The sequence below is a fragment of the Lontra canadensis genome, unplaced genomic scaffold (genome assembly GCF_010015895.1).
Source record: "Lontra canadensis isolate GAN:19392208 unplaced genomic scaffold, GSC_riverotter_1.0 scaffold4, whole genome shotgun sequence".
Lineage (NCBI taxonomy): Eukaryota > Metazoa > Chordata > Mammalia > Carnivora > Mustelidae > Lontra > Lontra canadensis.
This window is the reverse complement of record NW_022630998.1, coordinates 34,643,635-34,667,642: the sequence shown is the minus strand read 5'-3', so window position 1 is coordinate 34,667,642 and position 24,008 is coordinate 34,643,635.

Below are 24,008 nucleotides of genomic sequence, written 5' to 3'. Positions count from 1 at the left end.
CAGCATCTTTCATAGACCTTAGCACTTAAGGATAATTTTTCTTCATTGGTGAGGCACACACAGTGCTTCATGAGGGCATCCTGAGCCACATTTCTAGCCTCATTTCCTGTTGCTCTACCCTCTGTTCTCTGTGTTCAGGCCATTCTGAACTATCTACATGTCTCTGAATGTGTCATGCTATTTCTTCTTTTTGCCTTTGTTACTCTTTTTTATCTTTATTAGGTAAAAACCCACTTGTTCTTCATTACCTCAACTCAGATCTTCTTGACCAATCCCTTCCCAGGTAGAGCAATTTTCAGCTCCCACCTTCATCAGACCAGAATGGCCCACACCCCTTCTATCTTTACTGCATCTTGAATATACAGTACAGAAACACAGCACCACTTTAACTAGACTATGAATCTTTTGAGGGTAGAGAGTTGCATCTTCAGGGCTTAGCACTTTACTGAGGCTCAATAAATATTGAATGAATACAGTCTTCTGGTTACTGGTTCAACTTCTCTAGCTCCTAGAAACTAAGTAAGGCATACTTTGATGAAGGAGACCACAGAGTCTGATATTCAAGGGAAGTGAAACTTTAGTTGTAAATTAATACATTGTTATCCTGGAAAAACATTTATTTAGCTTAGAACCTGATCATTTTCAATTGAACCGCACCAGAGGTCTCAACCTTGAATCATGGAACCATCAATAAGATGCCATACATCCAAGTGAAGAGTGGCCTAAGAGCCAGCTGACCTTACCCATTAGGTTACCATGCAGTACAGGCTGAGGATGGAAGGTAACTGAGGTAAATTTGCTTTATGAGAGTGTACACCAGTAGGGTATGTGAAGGAAATCAGATGGCAAATCCCTTTCCACTGTGTTAATATCTAGAATCATTCACCTCCCCGTTTTTGGAAAAAGCCGTAAAATCAGGTTTTGACTGATGACTCTACTATCCACTGTTACAGGAGAACAAAGGGAGGGGCTGAATCCATGAATGACTGTCTTTTGAATGCAAATGATCTTCTCTGCTATTATATTTAAAGGCACCTATACTGGGATGCCTGGATGGCTCAGTCAGTTAAGCATCTACCTTTGGCTGGGGTCAATCCCAGGGTCCTGGGATTGAGTTCTGCATCAGGCTCCTTGCTCAGTAGGAAGTCTGCTTCTCCCTCTGCCTGCAGCTCTCCCTGCTTGTGCATTCTCTTTCTCTCTCTCCCTCTCTGACAGATAAATAAATAAAATCTTTTTTTAAAAAATCACCCATACTTTTCTTGGTCAATACAGTCTCAATTTGGAGTGATAAGTATCAGCCCCTTCTTTAAAACATCCATTAGTTTTGTACTCAAGGTGAGGCCCCAAGCGGAAATACCTACTGTGACACCAAGTAGATTTATAAATAACCAAAAGACAGAATCAGTTAGCGACAAAAATGAGCACAGAACATATAGCTAGGAACAATGGAATCACTGTTGTTTGCTTGTTTCTTTATGGGGAAAATGTAAATCAAAGAACAAGAAAACAACTGTTAGTCAATCAAGAGGCATAAATGACACCCCCAAGGCTTTATACACTCAAGAGAGAGCTAATTATGTTATTAACAAATGCTTTCCTATTCCAGGAGAGAGGACTTGCTGCTTCATCTGCTGCTTCCATTTCTAATTTCCTTAAATCCAGGAAAATGTACAAAGTGACTTTATGCCAACATTACATGCTACAAAGCAGAGTTCATTTTGGTGGTTCTGGCAAAGAAATTGTTCGTCAATGTTGTTAATGTACACTAGAAGACATCTGATGTGAAATTCATAATTGAAATGTTATGAGCAGTTTAGCATATGGATCCTTCACATCCACTTAATTGCCAGTTTAGTAATAATTTTATGTAATGAAGCATTATTAATAATACGTGAAATACTAAATTGACGTAATGCCCTAAAAACGTAATATGACATTTGCCACTGAAAGAATATTATAATTCCAGGTGTCTTTGCTATGATTTCAAAACATATGTGATATTACATAAAATACTAAATTAATCTTTAGAAACAGCTTGGTTACGATGTACTTCAAATTGACTCTCCAAATTATTATCTGTTTTTTTTTTAAAGTGTAAAATTTTGACTGCCTTATGGACTCACATTGCAACTGTTCCTTGAAGCTCTAACACTGTTAGATGTTTGCTGTCTTGCTCCTCCATGGCTGGGGTAGCATCTGATAGGCCTGTCCCTGCTCAAGCACTGAAAAAATACAGGGAAGCAGAAGCCAAATATTCTCTATTGATAGATTTCTTAAAATTTCATCACACTTCAGGGATTTTTAAACTATCTTAATACAGTTCCCCAAATTTTCTGAGTGGGATCATGATTACAGTTTGCAAGGCCTGAGGGAAGAGTGTAAGTAGAGGCTCACATACCATATATTTACATACTGAAAAGTTATAACAAACTATGAAATAAAAGATGATCTTTCCTATTGACAAATAAATATTCTATCATGTTACCAAAAGAGAAAAATATGTAAAAAGTCTTACAGCTCTTGCTGGGCTTGGATGAGTGATAAAATAAATTCATAATGCATAAAAATTCATAAAACACATAATTCATAAAAAATTAAGATTCACTCTATAAAATGTGTTTTTTCTGCTTTTATTTCAATGAAATTACTAAAGATGCTAAACCCTAAGTTGTGTTCTATTGACAGTAATAAACTAAATGACTAAAAACTAAAATGTAACTATATTTAGGACAGAGATTCTAATAATTTCATAACATATAAGCCAAATTTAAAAATTAATATTATTTTTCGAGGCACCTGGGTGGTTCAGTGGGTTAACCTCTGCCTTTAGTTCAGGTCATGATCCCAGAGTCCTGGGATCGAGGCCCGCATCAGGCTCTCTGCTCAGCAGCAAGCCTGCTTCCCTTCCTCTCTCTGCCTGCCTCTCTGCCTACTTGTGATCTCTATCTGTCAAATAAATAAATAAAATCTTTAAAAATTTTTTTAAATAATTTTTAAAAAATTAGTATTATTTTTCAAAAATTTATTTCTCCTCTAAAATATTTAAAATTATATATTAAACATGAAAGGCAGAATTAAAATCATAATTAAGGGTGCCTAGGTGGTTCAGTTAGTTAAGCGACTGCCTTCGGCTCAGGTCATCAACCTGGAGTCTCTGGATCAAGTCCCACATCTTGCTCCCTGCTCAGCAGGGAGTCTGTTTCTCCCTCTGCCCCTCCCTCCTCTTCTGCTCATGCTCCCTCTCAAATAAATAAATACACTCTTAAAAAATAAAATAAAATAAAATCATAATTAAGAAATACAAAAAACTTTAATCCATTTATTTAAATACTGAAAATTCTAATACTTAGAATTTTAAATGAAATCTTATTAAGAATTTTATGAAGATTATTTGCAATTATAGCATTCAATGTCCATCTTGTTGCCAATGTAAAGAGCATTTTCACATTTTCACATATACATCTAGACAAATATATCTCTATCTATATTTATATACAAAGACATATATGTATCTGAGAGTAATATGAATTACTTAATACTCAAAAATGTTCCTAAGCCACCATGTGTGACCACTGCAAATACAGCACTAACTTGTGAACCAAGGATTGGAACTCAACCTGGATCATGGAAGAGAAGTGAGAAAATGGGTGCTTCGCACTACTGGGAAACACCACTTCATAGTTTCAGAGTCTACTGCATTCATACTGACAGGAAGGATTTGACAAATTAATTAATTTGTCTTTTATCTTCCCTAAGCGCTTTAGCCACTTAAATCCCCCTGCGCTCAAAAGCAGTGTCCATATCTGAAGCTGGCAATGGCACAACCCATAGCTCTTCTCAGCATTTAAATACAGGTGCTTGTGGTTTTGAGGACACAAGGTAGGTCACATGGAAAAGTGTTTTCTGGAGCCTGAAAGGTGTTAGGTATGTAAGCTGATGTGTAGGGATTTGGGATTCCTATATCAGCAATGAGTACTGGATCCTAAGTTTCTGAGGTACACGTGTTCCTAATGAAGTGTGTGTGTGTATGTGTTAAACTGCAGGGTCCTCTAGACAGCAGGTCCCTGAACAAGGCCATTCCTTGGCTGGCTCTAAGTGCAGCACAGCATGTCATACAGGTACACAAAAAAAGTTTAATAAATATTGCTTTCTCACCAACAACACTGCCTCATAGACTCTTAAATTTGCCCCAACCTCCTTCCCTATTTGAGCCAGACTATAGCTTAAACCTTCCCCAACCTATCTGTGGTATACTTTGGGGCAGTGGAATTTTTTTTTCTCTGTCCAAGGCTGGTTTAGTTGGCTCACATAGTTATTGCCATACTGGTTGTTAAAGTATTGAAATATCACCATACCTTTGGTTAAACATTAGTTTCTTTGAACCCACATGTTCCTTCCACCATCAGGTCTCCTTCCTCCCTTCCCTGGGACCCTCTTCCCAGGATCTCTGCACAGAATCTTTCCAGGACCCTGCTTCAGTGCCTGAGCCACATGTATTGCTCAATATTTTTAACATCACCTTTGTACATGTCTTAAAATAAGGCAAAAGTATAGGTGAAAGGGACAATGAATTAACCATCATTGGTTTCACTGGTAGAACAGTGGTAGGATATTTCGGATGGCACCAACTTATCTGGATAATAGAAGAAGCAGAGATGCCCTTTCGTTGTGAGGTTGGCTATTGAAATCTGATTCAGGGTCAGCTAGAAGAGCTATTTCATACTGACAGATGTTCAGAGGCTTTTGTCAAGTGAGTTGGTGGCCTTTATCCAGTTCCAAGTGGCCAGATGTCCAAATCACTAAAATCACTATTCTAAGCTGATGTGTGATCTGATTAAGGTCCTTCTTGGGCTTTTTGGCTCACAGTTCAGAACTGAATTGGAGCTGAGATTGAGACAGATCTAGAAAGAAGAGCTACCACATACTCTGATTCTAAGACAAAACAGAATGATGAAATGTAGCCAGCACTAATCTATTTTGTAGATAACTTAGAATTTAGTCTTTATGAAATGTTATTTTAGCACTTTTCAAGAAATCTGCAAGAGAAAAAATCCGTTCTTAAAAGTAATTGTATTATTTCAATGTTGTGCATTTTTTCATACTGACTCTTCAGCAGAGGCTGGTGATAGTGAAAAATGGAAGAAGAGTGTAACATAATAGAATGTTTTCGCAGTTGAAATTACTTGTTTTGATTTCTAAAACCAAGTCATCCCAGTCTCTTCCAGCCTCAGACTGAGGATGGCCTAGGCTTTCTTCCAGAGCTTGGCCCAGCACCAAATAGGAGTTTGTCTATTATGAAATGGACTTGAGTTTTATATGTATTTTGATAATGTCCGTATACACAGACACAGCCAGCTTTTGTTGGGCTGTAGGCTTATACAATTTGTAGTTTCTCTTCAAGAAAAAGAATATAAAATCACAAATTCAAAGTTGCTAGGGTCCCCACCAGGGCCTTCAGAGAGTAAAGAGCCCTGCGTGAAGTGTAAGCCTCAGTGGTATTGAGGAAGACCTACGTGTGTTCTCCTTGTGTAGCAGCGACCAACAGACTCAGGCTCCCACCTTCTGTTTTCCTTTTGGTAGGTTTTTTTCTTGTGCTATTGTGCCTACCTTAGAGGAAATGCAAGTTGGGCAAAATCCATGAGGTTTATGTAGCAGAAGAAAATAGATTTACTCTCTTTATAAGAGATAAGATTAAAGGGTCACTCCCATAGAAAGTCTTGAAATTTGAGCTGTGTGGCCATGTGAAAAAAGGGTAGAATTCGTGCTGCTTTCTTCAAGCTTAAAAGTGGGGATAGCTGGTAGTCATATCTGGAAAACTTACAAAGCAACTATACAGTGTAAACCCTTGTGTACTTTGAGATGGCATGGGAAGGTAAATAACTTCTCTATCATATAGTTAACATCTCACCCCCTTACTGTGCCATGCAAAGCAGAAGATGGGACAGGAACTGACATTATCACTACAAATTTTCACAGACATTTTAGGTGAGATGTTATTCCTGAAGGTCTGTTTCTGCTTGGTGTAATAAGATAAATTATTTTATCTGTGATGGCTTTGAGAGTCAGTGTTCTAGGCTGGTGTGTGATCTGATTCTGGTGCAGCATTCCATGTTCTGGTACAGCAATCTGAGTGAAATGGTATATGAGATACAATGAGACGGCAGGAATAGGACAAAAGGGCCAGGCCCCTTAGCAGCCTGCTCTGTTCCTATGTAGGGCTTACATGCTGGAGGGAGTAGAAGGTAAATTGATGCTGGTGACGAAGGTAAGGTAACTTGATTTTTTTCACGAGTCACTTAGAACTATTTTTAAATTTCCAAATACATCAAGATTTTTTAAAACGTACTTTTGGTTATTAATTTATAACTATGTTGTGGTAACTATTCTTTAAAATGTGTTGAAATACATGACCTAGCAAGTGATATATTTTTGGAAATGTTCCATGTGTGCTCTCCAATTACTTGTTAGAGAATTCTATATATGCCCATTAAATGAAAGTTACTGTGTTCAGATCTTCTAAGCCTTCACTGATTTTATGACTGCCTAACTTACCAAATCTGAGAAAGAGAAGTAAAAACAACTCAATTTTTAAATGGGCAAAAGACCTGGATAGGCATTACACAGTCTAGAAAGTACTTCGAGCCAATATGTAACCAAGAGCATGCTTAACCTCATTACTAATCAGATAAACATAATCAACACCACAAAGATATACCATTTTTCACTTATTTAATCTGCAAAAATCAACAAGCCTGACAATATCAAGTACTGAAAGGATATGAATCAAGAAGTTTTCTTACATATTACAAGTGGGAACATACAACCACTTTGAAAAATCCAAGGTTCATCATTTCTATTCCTGGGGATATGGCCAAGAGAAACTCTTATACACATGCATCAGAAGATGTGTGTTAAAAAGTTCATTATAGCATTACTTGTAAATAGCAAAAAAACAGAAAAGACTCAAATGCCCAGCAATATAAGAATAAATTACTAATGAAATACAAGTTATGTTTAAAAAAAAAATCAAATCCCAGAAGTTACCTATAGCCTGTAACGCTTTATGTAATCCAAAAACAATAAATTGTTTAGGGGTGTGTGTGTGTGTGTGTGTGTGTGTGTGTGTGTGTATAAATATTCACATATGTAAAAAATATTTATCACATGGCATATATGTAAGGTAAACACACATTTTAGGATAGTTATTATCTTATGGGAGCAAGTTGGCAGGATAGGAGAAGGGGATATAAGCTACTGTCAGTGTTTTAGTTTTGGGACTGATTGGTGCTTTCATAAGTGTTCATTATAAGAATAAATAAATAAAGGATAGGACCACACATGGACAAGGAAGACTATGTATCATAATCTAGTAGAATACTTCTGTTTGCTTGAGGTCCCATTTAAATATAAATAAATGAAAGCTAGAGGAAGGCCTGAAGAATGTCCAGATATAATTAAAGGGTGGGGAAAAAACTCAAGTTTTAGCTGTCTGATTGTACTGTGAAGTATAATTTGGCCAAAATTGCAGACATCTGATCCCCTCAGAGCTGTTGGCAAACTATAACCCAAAGTGAAAGCCTAAAGCTGAGTTGATGGTAAGCAAATCTGATGCTTCTTTTCACACAACGATAGGTATCTCAGCTCCTCTCAGATTCAAGAGCAAGATGTCTTTGCAGATGCTGTTTGTAGAATGAACCCTATTCCAGACCTCATCAGCTCAAGTCCAATCCCAGTCCTGATTCTCAGCTAACTGACAGGGTCGAAGGCCTTAGGAGATGAATGTAGCCAACATTTGATGAACTAGCAGGAAACAGTTAAGAGTTAACATTCAACCTCACTCTTCTCCTGCCTTCCCATGTTCTCCCAGTGCCTCTCATTGGCCTCCCAAAGCAAATGGTGCTGCAGCTTCCTCTGGAAGCCAGAGGACAAAGGATCTATTGAAGTAGTCCATACAGGTCACACAGCAAGATGGAGAAGAGGAAGAGTAATTCTGTATAGAACAAGCTGAAGATATCCAAAAAGGAGACAGGAATAAAAGTGAGAGTGAGGTTTCTTAGAAAGCTACTGAAAGGGAGACAGATTTTTTTTTTTTAAGATTTTATTTATTTATTTGACAGCGGGAGAGAGATCACAAGTAGGCAGAGCAGCAGGCAGAGAGAGGAGGGGAAGCAGGCTTCCCGCTGAGCAGAGAGCCTGATGCGGTCCCGATCCCAGGACCCTGAGATCATGACCTGGGCTGAAAGCAGAGGCTTAACCCACTGAGCCACCCAGGCGTCCCCGGGAGACAAACTTTTTAAGCCATTTTTTTCTCTCTTTCCTTCCTAGAAGGCAGACACAATACCCAGAAGCAGAGACATTAGATTTTGACCATGGAAGATGCAAAACCCATACTAAGAATGATGAGTCAAGATAGAGAGAGCCTGAAGATTAACAAATCAGGAAACAACAAATATTGGTGAAGATGTGGGGAAAAGGGAATCCTCTTACACTGCTGGTGGGAATGCAAGCTGGTACAGCCGCTCTAGAAAACAGTATGGAGGTTCCTCAAAAAGTTAAAAATAGAGCTACCTTATGACCCAGCAACTGCACTATTTACCTGAAGATACAAACATAGTGATCTGAAGGAGCACCTGTTCCCCAATGTGTATAGCAGCAATGTACACAATAGCCAAACTATGGAATGAGCCCAGATGAATGGATAAAGAAGATGTGGCATTCACACACACACACACACACACACACACACACACACACAGAGGAATATTATTCAGCCATCAAAAATAATGAAATCTTGGGGCGCCTGGGTGGCTCAGTGGGTTAAGCCTCTGCCTTCAGCTCAGGTCATGGTCTCAGGGTCCTGGGATCGAGCCCCGCATCGGGCTCTCTGCTCAGCAGTGAGCCTGCTTCCCCCTCTCTCTGCCTGCCTCTCTGCCTACTTGTGATCTCTCTCCCGCTGTCAAATAAATAAATAAAATCTTAAAACAAAAAAGAATGAAATCTTGCCATTTGGAATGACGTGGATGGAACTAGAGGGTATTATGTTAAGTGAAATAAATCAGAGAAAGACAATTGTCACATAATTTCACTCGTATGTGGAATTTAAGAAACAAAATGAAGGATCATAGGGGAAAGGAGGGAAAAATAAAATTAGAAGAAAACTGAGAGGGAGACAAACAATAAAAGACTCTTAACTGTAGGCAACAAACTGAGGGTTGTGGGATAAAGGGTTGGGAAAACCGGGGAATGGGCATTAAGGAGGGCACATGATGTACTGAGCACTGGGTGTTATATACAATGGATGAATCACTGAATTCTACCTCTGAAACTAATAATACACTATATGTTAATTAATTGAATTTAAACAAATTAAAATTAAATTTAAAAAAAAAGATGGAACCTGGTTCAATAGCAGCCCTGAAATAACCTTTCCTTAGAGACATTACAAGATAAAAACCAAAACAACCAACCAACCAACGTATCTTTTAGTTTAATGTCAGGCTTCCATGTGCAGCCAGATGCAATCCTGACTAATTCAGATACCTTGCTAGAGTCTACAATCAGATATGCTGAATTATTAAGTAATTTTTTATTCCTTTCAATATACTAGACAATAAGTACCATTTTTGAATGATTTAATGTTTGATACTTCATAAAAGACAGATTCATTCATCTCCCCTCTTAAAATTAAAAAGTAACCATTTAATTGACATAGTAGAAATAAGCTGAAATCAGTAATTTTCTTTTACCTGTACATTAATTAACAAACAACCTAAAGTTTTTATTTTTTAAGCTCGTTTAAGGTAGCTCTGTTTGGGAGCAAATAAGTTGTCAAATTTGTAAAACTTGCTTAGCACTTCTACTTAAAATCTCAAGTTTTTAAGTTATAAAATTTTAATTTCTAGAGCACCAACTTATATAAAGACTTTTTACCTAGAAAATAATTATCAAAACACAGCAAGGAATAGAATGATACCATAATTACTCTTATGATTAATAAATTCTCTCCAAAAGAGAAAATGAAATGAAACAGTCAAGTCATAGCTGAATAAACAAGATAGTATAACAGGATAACTTGCATTTTTCTATTTACTTATCCATCTATCTACCTATTAGTATGTTTTATATGATACATTAGATATTACTAAAGAGCCTTATAACTTTCTAGTAACATCTAAAGTTTCTGAATATTAGTTAATATTCTGACTACACTAGAGAATTTTGTCAGTTAAAGGAATTCGACTGGTAGATTTTACAGTAAAGAAAAAAATTATATTCGAATTTAACTGTTTGTTGAAATTTGCCTCATAAACTGTAGTAAAACTGTATATGGATAACCCCATGATTTGTGACCGATCTGAGTTCTTAGTCAGAAGCTTGTTAAGGATTTTATACCCTTTTACAGACCAGTTAGATCCTCTAGTCTCACAGTCACAAGAGGCCTGCTGTAACTGTACCCTCAAACCCTACACTGTGGGCTGCTGATGCTCAGAAACATGAGATATCAGTGGGGCTGTGACAGAACTGACAGTGGTGGGTTATGGCCAGGAACTGTTTATGTCAGGGCATTTACAGCGGGTGCAGACAGATGGAAGGTCTGTACACACCAACTTCCCTTTGGGCTCAGACACTGTTGAAACTAGGTTAACTCAACCTATTGTGTTTCAATAACATGAAACTTTCTTTGGAATTCTTATTGCATTATTTTGTGCAACCCTTGCTATGCAGATCAGATTTTGCTTCATAAAACTTCTCTGGAGGATATACAGTAAACAATGTAGTTTTGGTTGCTGGCTCAATGTAGCCAAGTACGAAAAAGGCTTATTACCTTTGGTCACCAACATTTCTCTTAGAGATATTGCTTAGGTTAGTCTTACCGAGTAAAGATGGCTAGGTGTTCATTTTTCCTCCTGGACACCCTGCTAGACCATATTTTCCAGTCTCCCTAGGAGTATCAGATGGTACAGCTATCTGATAAGTTCTTCCCAAGAGAATGTAGGCAGAAGTGATGTATATTACCTTTAGGCCTGAGCTATAACAAACCTCTTTTCTCTTTCCTTATGTCAGCTAAATTCATAGGATCCTGTTAAGGCCTTACAGAATGACAGAGCCACTAACTGCAAGGAGCCCAGGTTCCTGAAAGACTGTGTCGAGCAGTCTTCCTGCCAGCTCTATTGGATTGACGTAAAGAGGAAAAATAAACAACAGTAAAACTCATTTAATGTTATAACACTAAGATTTTAGGATTATTTGGTAGAGCAATTAACCCACCCTAACTAATAAATCTCAAAATTTGTATATGAAAAGAATACTATTACTTCTCAGTTCATACATATAAGTAAAAATAAGAACATATGAGACTTACTGATTATTCCAGTGGAAGTTCGAATAGCTTTAACAGACTTTGGCATTTGGTTCTACAGTCTTTGGTAAGTATCGGACTTCATTTTTGGTGAATAGATGACACAAAACTGAGGGTTTTCATTCCTGTTTCCTTTATCTAGAATTTAATTTAAATTAAATGTTCAGTCTTTAGAAAATTATTCATTTTCAATATTACTCAAATTATAGTATCAATAATATAGTATCAATAAGTCAGAATATAGGACTCTGTCATTCCTTCTTAACAAGGAATAAAAATAACGGCATATATAGTTTTTAAATGTTTCAATTTTTTTATCCAATTATATCTCTTGGTAGAATAAGAATAAATGCTCATGCCACTGGTACATGCTCACAAGAAGTAGTTATACGATTATTAAACACTTATTATTGCATTTATGCCATACTGCCATGGCTTATCCTATATTTAATATATGCTCAATATATTCAGATAAACTCGAGATTCCACAAATTGTTCTTGGAAATGGTTTATTCTATCAAAGTCTTTACTCGCTCCAATCTTGAATTATCCTATATAGCCAAATTTGGAATGCTTGACTCATAAGCCTCCAGATATTTTTTTCTCTTAGATGCTTTCGATTGACTATTCAGAGATTAGTTTACTCTACACAAAGTCATTGAACTCAGTCATCTCAAAATAACTAAAACAAAGCAGTATAGATCAGCTCCAGGTTCAATGGTCACACTGTAGGAACACAATTCATTTGCTAATTAAATACATACTATCTACACTATTGCCTCCTGCCAGCTTCAAATTTCTGTTTGTGAGAACTCTCCATTTGTCTGAGGAATGAAAATAAAATAGACACCTCCCTCAGCTTTGCTAAAGTCTTCCATGGAAGCTTTTCTCCTACTTCTATTTTTTAAAAATGTTAGATTGTAGCTCAGTCTATCAGAATTCATATGAATATCACTTCAGCCTCTTGTTTCTGCCCACTGCCCCAAATTAAAGCCATTATATCAATAGTTAGATAGTAACACAATTTTTGGAAACAAACAATTGCCATATTATAGTTCTGCCCAGAAGCCTAGATCAGCCCTAATTTGGACCTAAACATGTGGACAGATTTTGCCCTGCATATGCCTTGAGTCTGCTCAATACTGAGCTCCCTGAAGGCAAGGACTGTAACTGTTTGTCTTTCTGAGTATATGCAGCACCTGGTATGGGGCCTAGAATGTAGTTGTTTCCCCAAAAAAGTATTTTATTGAAAGGAGAAAGTTTCAAGAGATAAGGATGGAGTACTTCATATGCCATGAAGTAATTTAGACTTCATCTTGGAAGAACCAGTAATTTGAGGAAGCGGAAAAACATGAATACAAATTATTTTTAAAAAGCTCCCTTGGGAAATATATGCTGGATGCTATTGGCCTCTAAGCTATGTGAAAGAAAGGGACTTGGTCTATCTTGTCCATCACTGGTATCCCTAGTATACAGCACAGTGCATGGAACATACAACGTACTCATGAGATAACTGCTGAATGAATGAATGAATGAATGGATGGATGAATGAATGAATGAATGAATGAATGAATGAAAAGTCCATGAAGTTAGTCTCTGAATCTTCCACAGGAACAGAGAGATTTCAAGGCCTTATGGGGAATTCTGATCTCCTCTAGGTTAGCCTTGTGATTTGATTTTTGAGCTAGAAGCTTGCTCTTGATCCATCTGAACCTCTAAGAAATTTACCAGAACAGAGTGAGATGTCACTCTGATCTGGAGAAATCTGTTTGGACCCAACTAGTCATATTTCTTGGGCCTAAACTGGAACTGATTCATTCTCCAAAACAGAGAGGAATGAGCCAGCCTCCTTAAGAACATTTTCTCAAGAGACATTCGCAGGATGCTGGAGGTCCCCTGTCAGTCCATTCTCAAAGTAACAGCATTCCAAAGGAAGGGTACAAACCATAGGACCAGCAGTTAATTTTATGGTTGATAAACATGTTTCAACCTTCAGCTCCCAGATAATGTGTTTCTATGGGTCAACTGGGCAGTCTCTAGAGTGTTAACCTTTGAAACATGGGCATCACAATCTGACATTTGAGGCTGTTTAGTGACTCTTGTGTCCACACAGTTTAGTAAGTCTTCCTTCTCACAAAGCCTCCTCCCTGCTAACCTAACTATTCCCAAATATAAATGAGAAAATTAAACACTTACCTTGATGAGAAAATAGCGCTCTCTCATTGACACTTCTTCACACCCTCACCAATGTGATTTAGTTAAAGTTTTTAGTAGCTGTTTTTACATTTTTAATTATTTTGTAGAGTTAAAATATGTAATAATGGATAACTGTGCAATACATTAAATACTTATGGGTATGTTGTGCCTTCTGTTATAATATAAAATCCATCTATTCTGGTTGATGGGTTTTAACCTCACACAGAATACTTTAAACTCCATTTGGACTTGTGCCTACAATCACCTTAGCAAAGTCTCTTAAGTAACTGCGCACAGCCTAATTAGTATGCATTATCAATTAACAAACTTAATAGCCGGCAGATTGATTAGATCCTCTGTTGCAGGGGCAGAGCTGAAGCGAAACAGAATGAAAAATCATTGCACGCGTACACTGCAGCTTTGTTATTTTCTCAGATCCCCTCCTCCTCTTTCACATTCCTTTAATTAATGCATGCATATGGTTCTGCATATCTGGTAAGCCTGAGCTTTTCCTAACTCTTTCATAAAGCTCATTCGTAAACAGAGGGAGTCCATGCGTCCCTTTTCTTCCAGGGCTTCTGTATATATCTTTTTCACCCCTCTTCTTGCCCTTTGCATGGCACTGAATTTTAAAGGGCTGCTTCTCCCATTCTGATTATACTCCCTGTGCTGGAAATGGGAGAGGAATACAAAGATGAGCGGGAAGTATATGCTTTTTAACACAGAGCACCGCTCAAGAGTCACATCAGTGGGGCTCTGACAACCATAAAGTGCTTCTGGCAATTATTTCCAAAAAGAATGGTGCAAATGGACTGTCCTGTTACATCTTGTCTATTTTTGATGGACTGGAAACAATATGAATAAATGAAGGAAAATCCACATTTCCTGAAAGCAGGGATCAAGCTAAAAGGAGTTGCCAACTGCACTGTTCATAAAATGCTGGCATTATAAGAATTTTACACCTTCCATAAACATTCTACACAAAACCCTAAAAAGACTTCTGAAGATATTTCCAACGCCATAAATTGTTACCCTGTAGTGCTGGTTTGGGTTTTATTTTTCTATTTTAAACAAAGTAATGGTTCATGCCAGATTTTTAATTTATTAACTGTTCTCAGATATAGTATCTTTTTTTACTTCTATGCAGAGAGTTATAGTTAGGATACGGAGGGGGTAAAGAGAAGTTTTAATTTCTGTTTCAAAGGACACCTGCATTCTGGTGGTTTATTGACTGTTGCCTCCAAAATCATAGTAGAGATAATCCCAGGAGTTCCAGGTCTAATCTTTTAAACTTTTTCTTGACTGTCCTTTGCAAAGAAGGATCTGCCTGTCATTCTCCCCTTAGCTCACCATGCTCCAGACACAATGGCCTTCTCACTGCTCCTGAACACACAAAGTTCATTCCTCTACTTGTTTCCCTCTGCCTGGGGTGTTCATTTTTATTTGTCTTATGGTTTGCTTTTTGTTATCACGTAGGTCTCAGCTCAGATATCATCTCCTAAGAAAGGCGTTCCTCAATCATCCAGTCTTAAGTGATGCCCACCCCCCCCCACCCAACCACCAGTGCTCTTTTCACCATTCTATCATAGTGATGTCATGGCTTTTCCACCATCTTCCATTATCTTACTTATTTGCTTCTTTACTTAATGTATTAATTCCCCATAAGAATGCAAGCTTCTCCTTAGCAAGGATCTAATGTGTTTATTCACAGCTGTTTGGCTTCAACACTAAGCATAGTGCCTGGTACATTTTAAGAACTTAACAAATGCTTGTTGAATGAAAACATGACTGGAATAAGTGAACTGAAACATGACTGAATAAGGGAAAAAATAAGAAGTGGGCATTAGTATGTATGTGCATTGGCAGAAGAGAAAAAGGATTAACAGTGAATGAACCCAGAGCAATACCAACATTTACAAAACAAGACAATGGACAAAGGACATTTCTCTGAAGAAGATATCTAAATGACTATAAATCACATAGAAAATGTTCATCCTTACCCATTAGAGAAATACAAATCAAACCTACAATGAGATACCACTATACACACTAGCATGGCTGGAACAAAAAAGACACATAATAACAAGTGTTGGTGAGTATATGAAGAAATGTGAACTCCCATACATGGCTGGCAGGAATGCAAAATGATGCAGCCTCTATAGAATACAGTCTGGTAGTCCCTCAAAATGTTAAACATAGTTACTGTATGACCTAGTAATTCCACTGTGAGATATATACCCTAGAGAAATAAAAACGTATGTCCACGAAAAACCCGGATGCAAATGTTCATAACAGCATTATTCAAAACAGCCATAAAGTGAAAACTGCTGAAAGTCCATCAACTGATGAACAGATAAATAAAATGTGGTATGTCCATGCAATGGATTACTACTCAGCCATAAAAGTAATAAAGTACTGACACATCTACAACACCAATAAACCTTGAAAACATTATGCTAAGTGGAAAAAGCCAGTCATGAAACACCACATTGTGTACAATTCTATTTATATGAAATGCCTAGAATAGGCCAATTTACAGAGACAGAGGGTGTATTAGTACTTGCATTGGGCTTAGAGGAGCAAAAAATAAGGAGTGACTGTTAATGGATACCAGGTTTCTCTTTGGAGTGATGAGAAGATCATAAAATTGATTACAGTAATGGCTGAATGACTCAATGAATATACTAAAAACCACTGAATAGTCCATTTTAAGGGTGAATTGTATGATATGTGAATTACAGCTCAATAAAGCTGATTTTACCAAAAAAAGGAGGAAGAGGAGGAGGGGGAGGAGGAGGAAAAGAAGTTCATGAAAGAGACTGCAAGGGCTTGGCAGAACTTATGAGGCACACCAGGAGTACAGGGTATCAGACCGTTTCATGAAGGAGAAGGCGGTCATCAGTGGCCACTCCCGCCATTTATCAGGTAAAACAAGGACTGAAAAGTGTCCACTGGAGCTAGAAACGGAGGTGTTCAGTGGCTTTGGCAAGACAAACACGAGCTCCAGGGAGGCATCTGTTTGGGTTCTCCAGAAACAGCCCCTGAAATAAGGATTCATGGACAAGTGCTTCCTTGAGGATAAGAGGGCATTGTGGTGGGGCAGAGGGGAGAAGTACAGGGAAAGGGCCGGCAGCAGTGAAAGGTTCCGGGTATCAACCAGAGCTGAATCCCTCTGGACCTCTGGAACACAGTGCCAAAGCTTACCTCAGAATTGGAATTGTCCTGCTCCCGCAAGGGAGTGGCCGGGTGGGGGGCGGGCCGCCGTCCCTAACCGCTGCCAGACACGGGGAAACACTGGAAAAACCCAGGGAGGCGGACAGGGACCAGCATGTCTTCTCCCAACCAGCGAGCGTGGGCAACCGCAAAGCGGCGCAGGGAGCAGGGAAGCGCTGCAGAGCGCGTGTGCAGGGCCGGGGCAGCCCGCCTCCCGGAGAATGCCGGGAAGGGCGGTAAGCCGGGCAAGGGTTCCTCCAGTGAGTAGGTTCGTGAGGAGAAGGGGACAACATTTTCGAGGGAGATGGGGTTCTCTGCTGAGGTGGACCCTGTGGCAAGGTCAAAGGCGTGAGGAGGAGAAGAGAGCCTGGCCTTCTCTTAGACAATTTTTTGTGTTCCAAGCCCACTGACCATCCCTCTGTCCCTCATCCTGCAGGGATCTGTTGTGTACCTCTGCACGGCTCTCTCCAAGCCTTGTGTTTGTCTTTCACGTGTCCATTCCACCAGCAGTCTGTGAGCCCCAGAAGGGACTAACCACGGTTATGTAATTCCAGTGCCTAATCGGCTCCCATCTAAGACAACGTGGAGGACAGTAAAGCCGTTTTAATTTTTTTGCTTTGTCTTTTTACCAATTTCACGCCCAAATTAATAGAACTCTTTTCTCTCTGGGCTGGTGTGCTGAATGGAAGTTAGAAGGGTAGAGAATGGGCTGCTGAAATGTAGGGTGAGTGGAAGACGGTCCTGCCCTGTCCTTACCACTCTTGACATTCCTTGACTTAATCAGACTCTCACAGCAGCCCTGTGACTTCCTCAAGGGCAGGAACTGTGTCACATTGGTTCTGAATCCCTAGTGTTTAAGTCTCTCAGGCTCTTAGTTTCCCAGTAAGTGCTTTTCAGCTGAACTGAACTGGGGGAGGGGGTAAGGCAGAGACACCCGAAGTGGTCAGTTGTCCCCAACCTTCCCTCCTCAGCTAGTCTTCTGTTAGAACCCCTCCCGGGTCTGCTTTTCTGTGTAGGGCCCTTTGCTGGCTCCTGTTCAACCAACTCCTGTTCAACCCTCTCAACCCCACCACCCTGTTTTCATCCTCACTCTCCACACACCAACTCTTCAAACCTGAGGAGACATTCTCCTTTATCTTCTCCAACAACTGTACTTCCCTTTCTTTCCCTGGTGGCAGTACCATTTCACATAATAGCCCTGATGGGTCCCACAATTTTAAATTTCACAGACCATTCATATTTCAAAGACAGATTTGTGAAACAAAGATTTGCCACGTTAATGAAAACATCAAAAATTGCCATCTATCATCGCCATAACTTCATGTGAGAAAGAGCATTTAACAACAGCAAAAAAACCTCCCCCAAACAGGAAGCACATGTTTTCAGAATGAAGTCTGAAGGATGCTTTCTAAGACAGCAGCATCAAATCTATGATTTTCCTTATTTTTTTCATTGTGCTATAAATTGGCCAAAATTTTGCCAAAGATCAGTTTTGAGAAACACTGCTCTATACTCTATAGTAGAATTTGAGTCCAGGTGAGGTCCTAGGAGGAAGAGAGAGGTTTGGGGGGGCCAAATAAGGCCATATGTAGACATGTACCCACCTTATCTGTGCTTTTGTAAGACTGGTCCTGATTAACGATATCCACAGCTTAAGCGTCTGATTCTGGGTTTCGGTTCAGGTCCTGATCTGAGTCGTGAGTTCAAGCCCCGTGTCAGGGTTTAAGTTAAGTGTGGCATTGGCTTGAGATTCTTTCTCTGTCTCCTTCTGGCCCTCGTGCTTATGCTCTCTCCCTCTAAAAAAAGTAAATAACTTTTTTTTGTAAATAAATAAATCTTAAAAACGAAACAAAACAATATCCACAGCTGAACAAGAAGTCTAGGTCCTTTTTTCCTGCCCTCTATTTTCTAGGATCCTCACCTACCTCCCACCACAGTTACGACCTTGTACCTCCCAATCTAGTTTGTTCTTCACTTCTCTTGAGCAACTTCTAATTCTTTGCAATGTTTTATATTCTTAACACCAGTTTAAAGAAATTAATGTTCAGATATTCTGATGATATTTGGAAACTATTTTTACTGGGAGAGCAAATGAAATTAGTTACCAGGGTAACTTGTTACTGAAGGCTTCTAGTTCTTGGTCTTTGCTTTTCCTAAGGTATATAAAACCTAGTCTGCAGGGTACCTGGGTGGCTCCATAGTTAAGCGTCTGCCTTCAGCTCAGGTTATGATCCCAGGGTCCTGGTATCGAGCCCTGCATTGGGCTCCTTGCTCAACCGAGAGCCTGCTTCTGCCTCCACCTACTTCTGCCTCTGCCTGCTTCTGCCTCTGCCTACTTCTCCCTCTGCCTGCTGCTCCCCCTGCTTGTGTGCTCTCTCTCTCACTATCTCTCTGTCAAATAAATAAATAAAATATTTTTAAAATAATAAATAAATAAACAAATAAATAAAACCTAATCTGCCAGAAACAATGGCCAACCCAGTAGCAATGAGCAACCTAGTGCCCAGATTGTATTTTTTTTTAAAGATTTTATTTATTTATTTGTCAGACAGAGATCACAAGTAGGCAGAGAGGCAGGCAGAGAGAAGAAGAAGCAGGCTCCCCGCTGAGCAGAGAGCCCGATAAGGAGCTCCATCCCAGGACCCTGGGATCACGACCTGAGCCGAAGGCAGAGGCTTTAACCCACTGAGCCACCCAGGCGCCCCCAGATTGTGTTTTTATTATTATTATTTTATTTTATTTTACTAATCTTCTTTCTTTTCTTTTCTTTCTTTCTTTTTTTTTTTTAAAGATTTTATTTATTTTATTTGACAGGCAGAGATCACAAGTAGGCAGAGAGGCACGCAGAGAGAGAGGAGGAAGCAGGCTCCCTGCTGAGCAGAGACCCCGGTGTGGGGCTCGATCCCAGGACACTGGGATCATGACCTGAGCCGAAGGCAGCGGCTTTAACCCACTGAGCCACTCAGGCACCTCTTTTCTTTTCTTTCTTTCCTTTTTTTTTTTTTTTTTTTTAAGATTTTACTTATTTATTTGCAAGAGAGAGAGCACAAGCAAGGGGAGTGAGAGAGGGAGAAGCAGGCTCTTGACTGATCAGGGAAACCAATGTGGGGCTCAATACTAGGACACTGGGATCATGACCTGAGCTGAAGGCAGCTGCGTAACTGACTGAACCACCCAGACGCCCCCTGCTTTTTTTAAAACTATACTCCAAAATGGGGCTTGAACTCATGACTCAGAGATCAAAACCTGAGCTGAGAGCAAGGGTTGAATGCTTAAACAAATAAGCCACCCAGAAGCCCCCAGACTGTGTTTTTAAATGCAATTTCCAACTAAAAGGAATCAGTGCTCCTTGGAGATGTGATTGATTCTAAGATTGTACAGGGTGAGCATGACATACCTTGTCATACCAGAAAGCAAGAAAACAATTGAAGGCAATCAAGTTCATCTCAAAAGACATGGGAGCCAGCTAAAAGGGGTTCCCACTTCTTAAAGGTGAAAGAATCTGAGCATCAAAAAGAATAATAAGTATAATGTATTGGAATACATCAAAAATATTAAAATCTATAAGTGCAAAAAAATTAAAAATAATCGATAACTTTGGATGACGCCTGGAAACAACTCACAGTCTAGAAACCGAAAAGAATCAACATTTTTCCTGACTTTTCTGTTCCAATAATACCTCAAGGTAACCAAATAGTTGTTAAGGCCAAGTTCTTCATAGAATAATTATAGTTAACAAATGCAAAAGGAATGGTAGAATCATATCACTATTTTTCTATCATTTTTTTAATTTTTAATTTTTAAAAAATTTTTCTACCTCTTAATGAAATAAGGATGCTCTCCTGCCAGAATATCCAAGCTAGAGATTACAATCTATAGGAAAAAAACAAAACAAACAACTTGCCTCCCATGAATTGTTACCGGGTATATAGTGGCATGTAAGTCTGCACTACTTAATTTTAATGTCCCTCACAACTGAGAGATTAAAACTCTGCAGGAAGACTTCATTGTTTGTTTAGTAACATATAAGAAGAACAGCAGTTATGGAAGCAGATGGTGGTGGGCAAAAAAGCTAGTTTTTTTCCCAGTCATTTTGTAAAAACTTGGACAGCATGTCAAGGAAACCTGACTGGAGATTGGAGGTGGGAAGCCACAAAGGCAGGGCTCTTGCACTCACGTACCACTCACTGCAGTTTACATAGTCCAGCAGGAAGAAGGAAGATTTCTTCTTGGTCCAGCAAAAGCAAGCTACCCTCGCCTGCAGCCAATTAAGAAGTCACCATCACTTCAAACTCTCATTTTCCTCTGGTGAACTTTTGTTCAAAACCAACTCACCCAATTCCCCTTTCCTCTATGAAAGGACAGTCTCCTTCTTTGTTCTCCAGACTTGCCTATGGTTCCCCATAGCTTGCTTGTCCCAAATAGCAATTTTTCTGCTATTCTTGAATAAACGTAATTTTGCTGGCTGAACCACTTACCTTTTCCTTTTGAAAGATAGACAAAACACAGAAAAAGGGACGAAGCTTAGTTCAACACCGGGCCTGCTTGCCATTTCTTATTGAAGCAGGATGGAAGAATAACAAAGCAGTTAACGCTTATTGAGTACTTACTGATGCCAAGTCACTATGCTTAAGCACTTTATGTTATATAAAACAACACTATGAGATAGGTACTCTTATCCCCTTTCTGCAGATGAAGAAACAGAAGTTTAGAGAATTAAAGTAACACCCCTCTTCCATCCATGAACCTGCTAAACACATTAGATAAATCTGCTTCCTACACTGTGCTTTGCTCATTTGTTCCTTTAGCCTCATAACTGCAGCTGCCATTTTTTAACACCCACTATGTTCTAGTGATCTGTAATTTACATGTATTAATTCTCTACAATCCTCACTCAAACTCCAAGAGGGTAGTCCTATCACCTTCATTTTATAAATGAAGAAACTGAAGGGCAGAAAAGTAAATTGCCCAAAATGACACAGCCAGAGGTTGAGCAGAGTTTCAAATTGACCCCAATGCCTAGCTCTCTCCCCACCCCCTTTTTCTAAGAAAGAGAGAGAGAAGGAGCACAAGCCAGGGGGAGGGGCAGAAGGAGGGAGAGAATCCTAAGCCGGCTCCCTTCCCAGGGTGGAGCTCAACACAGGGCTCCATCTCAGGACCCTGAGATCATGATCTGAGATGCAATCAAGAGTCAGATGCTCAACAGATTGAGCCACTGAGGCACCCCACAAAGCCTGTCTCTTAATCACTACCCTGTTACCTACAGCTCAAATGATTCCTCCTCTGTTACCCAGTATGATGTTTATTCCCTCATTTTTGGTACCATTGCCATGATGTCACCCAAGTTCACTGAAGGTAGGGATGGTGTCCATTCAGCAAATACGTCTCAGCCACTTTATATGCAGGCACTGAATCTTCTGCCGTGCCTAGCACAAAGCTGGTGCTTCCTAAATGTCATCTGAACTGCATACAACTCTTAAGATCAGGATGAAACAATCCACTACTTATAGGCAATATTTTTTAATGTACTATATAATTATTTACTCCCTCCCCCCAGATATTTACTTAAGTAAAACAGTATCTATCATACTGGAAATCATTGTTTTGGACATGTGATAGCCCGAACAAATGTAGAATTTCATCAGGACTGGAAGTAGTGCAAAACTGAACAGTAACATGGTATTGTGGCAGGTTCAGGTGAGAAACCTATGACCTTTAGAGGCAGAGAAAAGCCCAGAAGCTCTAAACTTTCTTTCTAAACTGTTCTTTCTCTGGGCCTAGCAATTTCCCCTGTAGATCCCTTAAAATTATAAATTGCCACTCTAGCACTTTTTAACACTGCTGATAAAATATAACTGTTCAAAGTGAAAAAGAAAAAAAAATCACTCTTCATTATTTAATGCAAATGAACCAAATTGGAAAAATTACATGTTTCTGCCTCTGAAAAAATCTATGTCTCTTATTTTTATCATCCTCAGTCCTTTGTTTTATATCGTTTACACTCAATTCAGAAAATGCCTGTCTAAATTCACTTTCTTAGCTTAAGTTACTAACCCCTTGTTCTTGTATTTGACACTAACTCAAATAGCCTTGAAACAATTATCCTCTCTATTCCCTTCAGAATTGTCTATACTTTAATGAGTTCCCACTTAATCTCTCCTTTGCCAAAGAATACCACTCTGATTAGCTAAGATCCTTAAATCCCCATGTGGTTCTCGTGCCCTCTGTTGTACCTTCTCCATTTCTATAATATCCTTTTATAATAAGGTGACTGGAATTGTGCATAGTATTCCAAATGGGGCCTTGCCAATCCTCACAAAGAACCTGGATAATTCCCCAGATTTATATTCAATCCCTGTTCTTAAGCATCCCAAATGAGGGCTCTTACACTGTCTTTATGGCCATTAAAATGCTGAGTTCTCTTCTATTTCCCCTTTTATCCATCCAAATTTCTAGTTTCCAAATATGCTAGGGAATTTTGGACTCTTTTGGCAACTAAATATGCACTATTTTTCAATGCTTCTGGAACATAAAGAAAGTATTCATGTCCTTCAGTCAGGTTCATTTCAGAGAGCAGGAGCTAGAGATTCTTTTTTCAAGAAGTCAATGATTAAAAGGGGATTCATCCTTTGGGAGATTAACATTGGGTTTGTTTTGAACAGACCCTATCTCTTACTCCTCCCTAGCACCTCCTTCACTCCAAGAGTTGAGTCTAAAGCTGAAGATGAGGCCGGAGTAGAGAAGAAATAGCAGAGGCTATTCAATGATGTACGTTCTTGAGTAGAAAATTTGGTGAATTCAGATCTTTGAAAAGATCACTAGGACCTATAGAATACAGTGCTCCAAGTGGTTTTGCATCTAATATCAAACATGCACATCTGCGCACACACATGTGTGTACACACACACACACACATGCTCACTTTGTATATCCCAGCTCTTTGGTCAGTAGGAGTTATCTAACTGGCTCGGAGGTGAGGGTGGGCTGAGCATTCCAAGCAGAGTGAACCACATGTGCTGTCTTTTCCAAGCTAACTTCAGAAGTCACAAAGAGTCACTTCTGTTAAGTTCTATTCATTTAAAATGAGGGACCAGGGGCGCCTGGGTGGCTCTGTGGGTTAAAGCCTCTGCCTTCTGCTCAGGTCATGATCCCAAGGTCCTGGGATCGAGCCCTGCATTGGACTCTGCTCAGCAGGGAGCCTGCTTCCTCCTCTCTCTCTCTGCCTGCCTCTCTGCCTAAT